Here is a 12,074-nt window from a genome sequence, read left to right as displayed (position 1 = left end):
AGCGAGTTTACCACGATTCATATAGTTTCCATTCTCTTCCTCACCAAAGCATATCAAATACATTTCCAACCCTTCGTCATTATCTTCTATTGCGCAATTTCCTTGCCACTCTTTAAATTCATTTTTCGCCGCCACTCCCAAACCCGCTAATTCGCTTCCCCTTTTCCACATGCGGGGCGTTTGTCAAAGTCGGTCGTCTGTCGTCTGAGCACGATCACCTCTCAGAATCCGAGGCCTTAATGGTCTGGGAGCAATAATGATGACCAGAGTTCGATAGTGCCGCTGAGACGAAAGAATTCCAGTAGTATCTATTTAAGGCGACTATCGAAGGTAATGCGAGTATCATTCAAGCCATTTAGCAACTACGTAGTGACAAACCGCACTAAAGAAGGCAGCTTTATTTGGGATCTGTGCTGGTCTTTCTTAGATTTCAAGTACGACATACACTGTCTCCATGATTGGCCTGCTTCCCTATGACGCTAGCGCGCCAGGGTGATCTATCACGGCCGGACGACGACTGTATGCGGACGGCTCAGGCGCTAAAGCGGCCCGCCGTGGTTGCTTAGTGGCTATGTTGCTGCGCTGCTAAGCACGAGGTCACGGAATTGAATCCCGGCCACGCACTTCGATGGCGGCAAAATGCGTGAACGCCCGTGTATTATATTTAGGTCCATGTAAAAGACGGTCCCAAGTGGTCCCAAACATTCCGGAGTCTCCTACCACGGTGTGCCTCATAATAAAATCGCGGTCTTGGCACGGAGAGCCGCATAATTTTTTTAACATTGTGAAAGATAAATCGCTGCGTCGACGACGGAACGACGGCAATAGTGTGAAAATTCTCAAGGGGTGACGATAGTATAACGACGACAGCATAGGACAATGGGATGACGGAAGTCGGTTGGCGAAGCTACAATAACGGCAGTAGAACGACCAAGATGACATCACCGCGGCGGTATGAGAACAAGTGTATGACAATGACGCAATAATGGCGTTGACATTATCGCGATGGCATAACCACGATTGACCGACGATAGTGCAGTTACAATGCAAAGAAAAGAAACAGTGTCGGTGGAATGACAAAGGAGTGTGGCGACAATGCCTTGACGATGACAGCATGACGACGATGGCGGCACGATGACGGTGTAAGGACAATCGGATGACGAAGCGGGAACGATCACGACTGCACCAGGATAATGGTATGACAACAAATTCATGACGATCACTATATATCGACGACGCAATGACGATGACGGCATGACAAGGGCGGCATAATCACGATTCAATAACGATGATTACGATTACGATGATATGAGGTTGATGGAGTGACCTCAGTGGAACAACGCGGGCGGTATTGTTATCCAGTGTCATGCGCCGCCACCAGATGTGTATTGGACAGTCTGGTAAACTATCGCGAGGTAAAGCGCAAAAAATCTCCCTGTATTGTTGTTTTTCTTTTTTTTCTTTTCGACAGTTAGTCGTAATAAAAAAATTGGAGGACGCTTGAGCTTCGGCTTTAAAAGTGGAACGCTATAGCATTCAAAGACTGCTTCTCACGCCTCCCGGCAAATGCAGCTTATGTAACCGTAATGCTTTCCCGGAAGCGCTGGCGGCGAATGCTATCCACGAAGGCGAGCTTTCTGGTTGTTTTTTTGTTTTCTCGCCAGGGCGGGCGCTGCCGCAGATGCGCGGAGGCGAGCGCCATCTGGATGGTGATGCAAGGAACCAAGCGGGGGACGCCACTCCTACTGACAGACCTCCAACGGCAACGGGAAAGGGGATTTGTGTTTGAGTTTCCGCGTAATATAATTATATGTTCTTGTACATTCAAATTACAGTCCGACGCTATCGTGTCTGGCGGTTACGTGTAAGTCATACTTTAAGAATTTTATGACTGCTTTTACTTTGAGAAGTTCAATAGCTTCAGTGACTCTTACGCACCACGCAGAAGGCCAGCTTGGATTCGTGGTTCGGAGTGGTTTTTCTAAGACGGACAACGTCACCGATGCCCACACCAAACCCGGATCTTCTGTGACACCGGGCCCTTAATGCAGTCCCGTTAAAGCCATGTGGTGTCATGCAGGCTGTTTCAACCCTCACCAGGGACCTCACCTTAGGTTTCACTCAGCGTCAGTGCGAGTTAGTTAATACCAACAGGTTCTGGGCCCCGGACGACGCTTGCCGGCGTGCGGTGCGGTGAGTTGTATTAAAGTCCTCTGAGGAGCGACTGAACTACGATGAAGACGACTTCGAGAAAGCATGCTGCTGGTGTCCAACTGGAAAAGTGGATAACAAGCTCGGCTGTGCTGCAAATCAACAAGTGAACTAAGCAAAACTACGTCGATGGTTTGGAAAAGACGTCACCAAACCAGTGCGTGTGTTCTGGATTTGATGGGTGCCGTAATATGTGCAACGCATACGCAATAAAAGTTCATCACGGTATGCCTACTTCGAAGCGCTCTTGACGCAGCAAAGTTATACGATGGCGACGCTGGACGACTTCAAGATATCATAGCTCTCAAGCGAAAATTACCACGCATGAGCGATTCCAGCCAGAGGGGCACTCGTCCAGAGAAGCTGTTGGAAAGTCATCAAGCCTGGCTATGCTGGTATATAAATGACGAAAGACGAGAGGAACATCAACAAGAAGGCTTGAAATGCATGTTCCTAGTAGTGGAAGACACCTACCTGTATCGTATTGCGCAATGTTCGAGCGCTCACCGGGCCCTGGAAGGCACTGGAGGAGACCCATTCCTAGTGTGGCCTACTTCATGCTCTTCAGCTGATGAGAGACTTATCAAACACTGAAATGAAGCCAGTCGAAATCATCAAGGATTACCTGGGTCTGATAGTGAACCTACACTGGAGGCTTTCAACGGCAGGACACGCCTCCACCGACAGGGAAATGGCATTGGTGATGCTGATTGGTATGCCAGAAGTCTATGAACCACTTATCCTAAATAATGAATAAGACGAAGGAAAGCTCGTGAGTAAGAAAATTAAAGCAAGGCTCCTAGTAGAAGAAAATCGCCAAGTCAACCGTGAAGAGGACAAACTGAATGAGAGTGATGAAAGCACGGCCCTTGTGACGAAAAACAAGCCTCCTAGCGGAGCAGTAATCTAAATAGATATAATGGGCAGGAATATTTTTCAAGAAAGCAACTGGCGCTGGTACGAGGTTTTCCGAACCGAAACGACGAGCTCGGTGTTATGCGCGGGGAAAGTTTGTGCGCATCTCTTAAGAATGCGAGGAGGGTCCGGAGGACGAAGGATGCACCTCACAGTGGAGGAGCAGTTCCAGTGGACTGAAGAAGGCGCTCTGTGCCAGAGGGGGGAGTTCCTCAAGGTGAGACATCTGGTACCTTGAAAATGGAGCAACTGAACACATGATGTCAAATAGAGCCAAATTCACCAAATTACAGCCCCACGTCTGATGAGGCAGCAAACAAGGAAGTTATAGTGATTGTCGGGAGAGGACAAGTGAAGATTAAACTCTAAAAAGACTGCGCTGGCACTCTTACTGGTCTTAGAGATGTCTTTACGTATAAGGCTTGGACGGTAACTTCTTGTCAATTGGGAAGATTGAGGATACTTGTACTGAACGTGACTTTCACCAACAGAACACCTAGAGTAAGCGAAGCAAATGGTGACCCAATTCTAACAGCAAAACGAGATGGTAAATTGCGCATTGTGAGTTGTTCCCAACGTAGAAGTTATCAAAGGCAACAGACGTTGCCTTGTCGCATCCAAGACTACGTTATCTCCATCAGGAAGCCGTCGACAAACTTTACCAAGGTGGAAGGACCAGTCAAGATGCAAAGTGCACAACGTGTGCGCTCAGTAAATAGAAGAAAAACTGCTTTCAAGAAGATGGGTGGAACGAGGGCTGAGGCCCCAATGGATCTGGGGGGAGGGAGGGGTATTCTGCAAGTCTCCACCTCATGGACTTGTCCATTTATTCTGCTGCTTAAATGCTGATTGGCTAGGGCCACCTGCCTCATTTTGACGCGTAGTCCAGCCCAGCCAATCAGTACTTCAGCACCAGACAAAACACAAAAAGGACATGTCCACTAGGTGGAGACTTACGGACTAGCCTCCTTGGCTCACTCAAATGTGGTTGGAAAGATGATACCTGTCTGGAAGGGAGTGTCCAACTACTTTGTCACGTTCGCTGATGATTACTTCAGATTCACTGTTGTGTACCCGATAGATACAAATAATGAAATGCTAGACAGATCCAAGAGGGAATAGGCTTGGGCTTGTTGATTATTCATCCTAATACAGAAAACAAAGTGCAGTAAGGACAAGAAAAAGGACAAGTGCTGGTTCAACTAAACATTTATTCCGATTCTGAGCATATATATATGCACCAGTCTGGGTCTGCAAAACAAAAGGGCAGAGAGGAAAAGATAGACTGCCACGTGCTGTCTATGCCAAAAATTCCAACTCTTTCTTTGATAAAGCCACTGGTGGCCAACTGACGCACTGATCTCCTGGCCGTGCTATCTGCGTCGCCTCCACAATTTCCCTGGTCAAACTGTTCCGGTGTCAATACGCGACGAAAGGCTGGTGTAATAGAGGGTGGCAAGGGGATTGTTCGTCGCATTTTATTGCGATAGCCATTATATGGAGACTCCAGGCGCATTTCTGCCGTTGGCGTCGCTGTGAGGTTCCGCACAAAGTACAAGGGCGATATAATTGTCGCCGCACAACCGTAAGCTGATTGTGCGAATGAAAGGCTCCGACAGTGAGACGGCGATCGCTGCTCAGTCTCGCGCACGCAAGAGAGGAAAGCTAGGAGGCAGTGCTCCATCTTCAGTTGCGCGCAAGGCGCTGGGGGAAGGGTAGGGGGCGCTGTATCTTGAAAGCCATCTATGATGGGCACACAGTCCGTCCACCGCACGCTGTATTTTCGCGACTCAGTTCACGTTGATGCAAGACGCAGCATGAAGGCAAATTCGCTCGCTGCTGCTGCCGCGCTTCCTCACGCCAGCGTTTAGAGAGCGAGTTTCCGCGGTCATCGAGTGAGTTGTTTTTATGTTTCGTTGTGCGCGCGCGACACCATGCTCTTTAATTTAATTGATATGCCTATCTTTACAAGTTTATGCGGGCGATGAAACTACTATCCTAATCCACTAATTGCTGTCCACTAATTTGCCACCGCAACCGATGCTTCACCTTTCGGGCAATACTGCGACTTTTTTGCAATGGTCAGCCAGTTGGCCATCTGTAGCAATCTTGCCGACTTTGTTCTCATTCTCGTACATACGCACATTCAAGCACCTGCGCGTTGGACCAATGTAGTGTCTTCCACAATAGAATGGAAGTTTCTATACAACGCATCTTTTGCAGGGGACGTAGACATGTTTGTGCTTAAATTAAAGTCTGGTTCTCGCATTCTCGTGGGACAGCTCAACTTGGACAAACTCAAAAGTTTATTTGGCGCCGTGAACAACACTCTGACACCGGAACGTTGCCCTACCTTCTTAAGATTATCAAACACTTTGTGCACGTAGGGAATCACTGCTACCTTATCTTTGTATCATTCTGCTTTTTGCTTTTATTTGTCTTGAGCTCTCTGATCGGTGCTCATGCGGGATTCAGCTTTCCTTTTGCCAAACAGGCCTTCCGCAACAGAAACTCTGACATGCGTCGGATAAACCGCGACCACCAAGCGTGCCATTTGCATTTGAAGGATTTTTACCATAGAATGATCGCAAGACTTACAGAGACCTACAGCAGCTGTCTGGACTTTAGCCTCTCGGTGTCTTCAAAGAAGTTTAAAGCAGTTCTCAGACATAGAAACCAAAGGATGTAATCACGTTTCTGCCTATTTGAAGATCAAGGGAGTGGTCAAGTATCTATGTGCTGCCCTCCGTAGAACATACTGGACGAAGTTCAGTTCGCTTATGGAAGACGAATGTCAAGAAGGCCACCCGTCCTTCCTTACGAATCAGATTCGAAATGAATTGCATGGAACCATGATCACTTTAAGCCTTCTCCAAAGTATATAGAATACGAAGGGGAATTCAAAAGGCTTCGGGCGATTCGCCGACGAACAGAAAGCAGATACAGGCGCACCAAATGCATTCACGATCTGAGGGAGGCGAGGCGGATCCAAAAGAAATCCTGCGCCGCATTGTTGCAATCTCAAAAGTGGAAATCGTATTGCGAGTCTTTGGATCCTTGTAAGCCTCTATGCCATATATGGAGAACTCTGCGTCACCTGCAGTCGTCTCCGCAACAGCGCCACCCTTTTAAATCTCTTTCCCTGCATCAAGGATGAAGTGACATCTACGTGGCCGAGGACTTCTGCGCAATCATTGCTGGCTGGTCGTCACTGCCTGTGTAAAGGTCACGCGATGTTTCAGCATCCTAAGACTCCCGCATTGATCTCATGTTCTCTATGGAGGAGGTAGAAGCTGCGCTTGCGACTTGTAGGTATCACATACAAGGCACTTGGAAACCTTGGCCAAGAAGCTCGCATTGTACTCTTGAAGAGATACAACGAATCTTGGTACGAACAATTGACTCCTTATGAGTGGAAGGTCCCCCGCTTAGTACCTTTACTTAAGAGTTTTGAATGTCCATTAAACTTCCATCGTACCGTCCCATCGCTCTTGCCCGTTGCGTGGGGAAACTAAAGAAAGGATGGTGTTGACGCGCCTTGAATCGTACTTAAAGCATAATGAGTTATATCCGAATACAATCGTGGGCTTCCGGCGCGGTTGATCATTCCTCGATAACCTGCTTGATTTGGTAACATCCATTTAACATCAAAAGAGCATCAAACGATCAACAGGGGCGATGTTTCTTGATACCAAAGGCGCATATGATAATGTAGCACACCAAGCAATCCTCGATGCTTTGACTGATGTGGGTATTGGTGGCCGTGCAGTGTGCTGGATTCACAACTGTTTGGAGGACAGATACTTCTTCGTGCTTATAGAGGATGGCATGACATCCCGCCACCTAACCTGCAAAGGTGTGCCGCAAGGCGGAGTGATAAGCACCACGCTCTTCAACGTAGCAGTGTTGGGCTTTGTTGGATAATTGCTGAGGACAGCCCAGATATCCATCTATGCAGATAATATCTGTATCTGGGCGTCCGGCGTGACATGTCCGCAGATGCGAGTGAGGGTGCAGAAGGCGGTCACATAAACGTCTTCTTACATGCATACGAAAGGCCTAGAACTCTCCTCAGAAAAGTGTCGATTAGTCGCATTTACACGCCGAACAATGACTCTATATGTTATACGCGTAAATGTACAAGTAATTGCTTACAAAACAAAGCTTGGTTTTCTTGGAGTGATCATCGGCCGTGATTTGCCTTGGACGCCACATACTTCATATATGAAAAAGAGGTTGACTGCAATACCCAATGTATCCAAATTCGTCGTAGGAAAATCTTGGGGCGGTGCTTCTGCGCAATTCATGCTGCAGCTATACCATGAATTATTTATGGGCTTCCTAAGAAACAGTCTGACCGTGCTGGGAAGCACCAGCAAAACCAACCTTCGCGCGCTCCAGAGTATAGAAGCCCAAGTTATACGGACATGTGTCGGCCTCCCTAAGTGTACCTCTACAGCAGCCACAATCACCATAGCCCGTTACCACCTTATAACAACATACATTGGAGTCGACACTCTAAGAGTGTATATTCCACATGTGGCAAGGGAATCATTTCACCATCTTACTTACCTGCCAACAACTAGGCCGCATACAAGATTCAGTCGTCTCGTGACTACTCACGGAGCATCGCTACCATCGAGTTACGTCCCAGTCGCATAGCCTTCGCTGCCACTGCAGTCTCGGCATTCACCTAGAGCATGCCTTACCATACCAGACATCAAGAAGAAGATACCTTTTCTTGTGGATAAAGATTATGTTGGCGTTCTTCCAAGATTCCGGTAAGCTCGAGGTCATGAGGCATTGCGTATACAGGGTGGCCAATATTTCTGGAACAATCTGCCCACCATTCTTCAACAAATCTGCTGTTACCTGATCCTCCCCAGCTGCCTTCCCCCTTTGTATAGCTACCAAGGCTTTCGTTACTTCTTCCGGCGTCACTTGCGGCACGTCAAATTCCTCTAGACTATTCTCTCTGACATTATCTTCCTGGGTGCCACTCGTACTGTATAAATCTCTATAGAACTCCTCAGCCACTTGAACTATCTCAACTATATTCCTAATGATATTGCCGGCTTTGTCTCTTAACGCATACATCTGATTCTTGACTATTCCTAGTTTCTTCTTCATTGCTTTTATGCTTCCTGTGTTCCTGAGAGATGTTCAATTATATCCATATTATAGTTCCTTATGTCAGCTGTCTTACGCTTGTTGATTAACTTAGAAAGTTCTGCCACTTCTATTCTAGCTGTAGGGTTAGAGGCTTTCATACATTGGCGTTTCTTTATCAGATGTTTCCTCTCCTGCAATAGCTTACTGGTATCCTGTCTAACGGAGTCACCACCGACTTCTATTGCACACTCCTTAATGATGTCCATAAGATTGTCGTTCGTTATAGAAATATCTAAGGCGGAAAATAGACCTCTGTATTTAGCCTTCCTGGACATAAGCGGTGCATACGACAACGTGAACAGGGAACTCCTGTGGAACATATTAAAAGATGAAGGTATCGGTCATGAGGTAATTGATTTCCTACAGGAAATATATCGAGAAAATAATGTTGAAATAACATAGGAAGGAATTAAGAGTATGACAACTGTCGAGGTACACAAAGGATTAAGGCAAGGTTGTCCCCTATCACCGCTACTGTATCACCACTGCTGTACCTCTTATTAAGTTTCACAATACCTGCCACCCTCTCTTTAATGCTATAGAATTCGTGTATGTTACCAGCTATACCCTTATTAACCAGGAATCGAAGTCCCAGTTCTCGTCTCTCCGCTAAGCCCCGGTAGCACAGGACGTGCCCGCTTTTTAGCACTGCATATACTTCATTTGTCTTCCTAACCTCACTCAGCCCTATTATATCCCATTTCATCATCATCATCAGCCTGGTTACCCCCGCTGCAGGGCAAAGGCCTCTCCTATACTTCTTCAACTTCCCCGGTCGTGTACTAATTGTGGCCATGTTGTCCCTGCAAACTTCTTAATCTTATCCACCCACCTAACTTTCTGCCGCCCCCTGCTACGCTTCCCTTCCATTGGAATCCAGTCCGTAACCTTCAATGACCATCGGTTATCTTCCCTCCTCATTACATGTCCTGCCCATGCGCCCCTCCCCCCCATTTCTTTTTTTTATTTCAACTAAGATGTCATTAACTCGCGTTTGTTCCCTCACCCAATCTGCTCTTTTCTTATCCCTTAACGTTACACCTATCATTCTTCTTTACATAGCTCGTTGCGTCCCATTATATCCCATTTAGTGCCCGCTAATTCTTCCAATAGCACTGCTAGACTCGCCTCACTAAATAACGTCCTAGCGTTAGACGTTGCCAGGTTCAGATTCCAATGGCGGCCTGTCCGGATCCAGAGATTCTTAGCACCCTCTGTGGCCTCACAGGTCTGGCTGCCGCCGTGGTCAATTGCATCGCAGCAGGTGGGGACTGATGGCCGGGGTTTGATTGTTGCATTCATATAGGAGGTAGTGGCCAAGCACTGCACCAGGGCGGCCAACCCTGCTCTAGTGAGGGAATGCGTTACCGGTTCTGGTCACCGGGATCAGGCCGCACTCCAGTCCTGTTTATGCAATTTTATCAACACGCGGATTTTTTTTAATCCGGTGGAAAATTGCGCGGCACCGGCACTCGAACCAGGGTCCTCTTGCAAGCGAGGCGGATGCTCTACCTCTATACCACCGCTGTGGCCAGTGATCAGCATTACGCTAATCAGCAACACCGATTTCCACGCGACAGATTGTTTCTAGTATCTTTTCTGGGACAACTAACCACCTGGTTCGGCGACCGACGCGCACTTCTGGACATATGACAGACCTCGAGCGCCAAATATTATTCGCTATGTATATAGCGTTCCTTTAATTCCCGGTTCCATTAAGCCCGATGGTACCACAAGAACGCGACCCGCTCATCCTTTCTCCGTTATGCAGCTTCTTGCTGCGTACTCCTTATCGGAGTGTTGCGCGCACCGGGCTGCTGCCGGTGATCAGCTTTGCGCTAATCAGCAACACCGATTACCACGCGACGGGTCGTTCCTACTATCTGTTCTGGGACAACTGACCACCTGCTTCGGCGACCGATGCGCCTTTCTCGATATATTAATAATAATATTTGGGGTTTTACGTGCCAAAACCACTTTCTGATTATGAGGCACGCCGTAGTGGAGGACTCCGGAAATTTCGACCACCTGGGGTTCTTTAACGTGCGCCTAAATCTAAGCACACGGGTGTTTTCGCATTTCGCCCCCATCGAAATGCGGCCGCCGTGGCCGGGATTCGATCCCGCGACCTCGTGCTCAGCAGCCCAACACCATAGCCACTGAGCAACCACGGCGGGTGTTCTCGATATATTACTAAAGTCCCTCAATAATATAAAGTACAGAAATGCTTTGATCCAGCCGACGACGCCAGCGATAGACTGATCGGTGACATGTGACCGTGCTCCGCCCCTTTGCCGCCATGAAAGTCCCTGCGCGCCGCGCACAGAGCGCGTGTTTCGTCTGTTGTGCTATGCACGTTGCTGCAATAGTTTCGTTCCGGGAGGGCCGAAATGCCTTGTTGCTGCGCGGTTGGATGCCGAAACGGCACGCAGGATGGCAAGAAATTATTTTGCATCCCGCGCGGCAAGCAGAACCAAAGAAGAAGAAAAGTATGGTTGCACAGAATTGGACGCAAACACTTTGAACCGTTGGTAAGTGCATGACTATGCGAGGAAAGTCACGTAGAGCGATACAAAGGTGCGCGAGAAATTGTACACGTATGTTTGCAGAGCTGTGATAGTATTTCATTCGCGCGCATGAATATTGGTGGCCGAAGTTTGTGGAGATTATTGATTTCAGTGCATTATGAGCCCGTTGACTTAGCATACAAGTAAATAGCACGGCAGAAGTGCATTAACTCGCTGAAAAATATCCGCATTGCGTTACGTGCGATAAAAATTAATAAATTGCAGCAGCGAATTCTACTTTTACACTTTCCCGTGTTTGTGTGCGCGTTGTTAGCTGCGCTTTACAATGTGCCCAGAAAGTAATTTCCAACTCTGCTGCAGGAACACTTCATGGAAGACCAGTTCAAGCCGATTATTCTCAAGAATACTGGTGAAAGAAAGCTAAGGCCATATGCAACGGCAAGCATCTTTTTCCATCGAGCTGCCGCCAAGCCACGAAAGCCGCCCCCTAAAATAACGAGAGAAGACACTACTGGTATGTTCATGGTGTTCCTTAAAAGAAATGTTTTTGAATGGGGTTCACAGCCTTCAAGCCAAATTAGATTATGGCAATGAAGGCTATGCTTCAGTTATCTCTTGTCATGATGTTCATGCATCCTGCACAGATGCCCCCATAGTCAAGCAAAACACAACGATGGATGTGGTACCTCAGCCAGTGGACACTGACAATGGTAAGTTACTCCTGTCTTCGAACTCCTTCCTTTCTGCCTGCTGGTACTTTGTGTCTTCATGCTCTTTGTGTGTTCACATGCAGACGAGACATGTGGCACAGGCAGTACAGAGATAGGTAAGTTTTATGTTTTGTACTTGTAAATTTTTTTCTGTTCCAATGTATGGTTCTAACTTGCTTCCGTATGCTTCATGAAGATGTATATATAGATTATTCAAGCGCACAGGCATAGATTTTGTGTGGGCCAAAGGATGTAGCAGCCTATGTGTATGGTTTCTATGTGCGAGAATAATGCCTCTCTGCATTGCGGGTTGTCATGTTGCCATGTTTTCCACACATATATTCCTGACGTGCAATCAAGTACTCACATGGCTGTCACATTCCAGCCAGAAAATACAGAAGCTGGTGAGTTAAACCTTTTTCTTTCATTATTGTGGTGTGTCAGCAGCCAATGTTTCTTTTGTACACACCTGCGCAAGCTGATCTAACCTTTCTACGGCAAGTTTCCATACCATATATGGGTTGAGTGCCTTTTTTGC

General features: G+C 47.3%; 1 long non-coding RNA gene across 1 annotated transcript in view; it reads left to right on the top strand.

Annotated features, from left to right (window-relative positions):
• The window catches only part of LOC142567929 (uncharacterized), a 55,415-nt gene extending 43,979 nt beyond the window's left edge, over positions 1-11,436 (top strand). Inside the window, exon 3 of the long non-coding RNA XR_012825311.1 lies at positions 11,187-11,436. This is a non-coding gene — a long non-coding RNA (uncharacterized LOC142567929). The remainder of the gene's footprint in view (positions 1-11,186) is intronic.
• The last annotated feature ends 638 nt before the right edge of the window (positions 11,437-12,074 follow it).

Source organism: Dermacentor variabilis, unplaced genomic scaffold, assembly GCF_050947875.1.
Source record: "Dermacentor variabilis isolate Ectoservices unplaced genomic scaffold, ASM5094787v1 scaffold_15, whole genome shotgun sequence".
NCBI lineage: Eukaryota > Metazoa > Arthropoda > Arachnida > Ixodida > Ixodidae > Dermacentor > Dermacentor variabilis.
The sequence above is the reverse complement of the archived record's forward strand: the minus strand, read 5'-3'. Positions and strand labels throughout refer to the sequence as shown.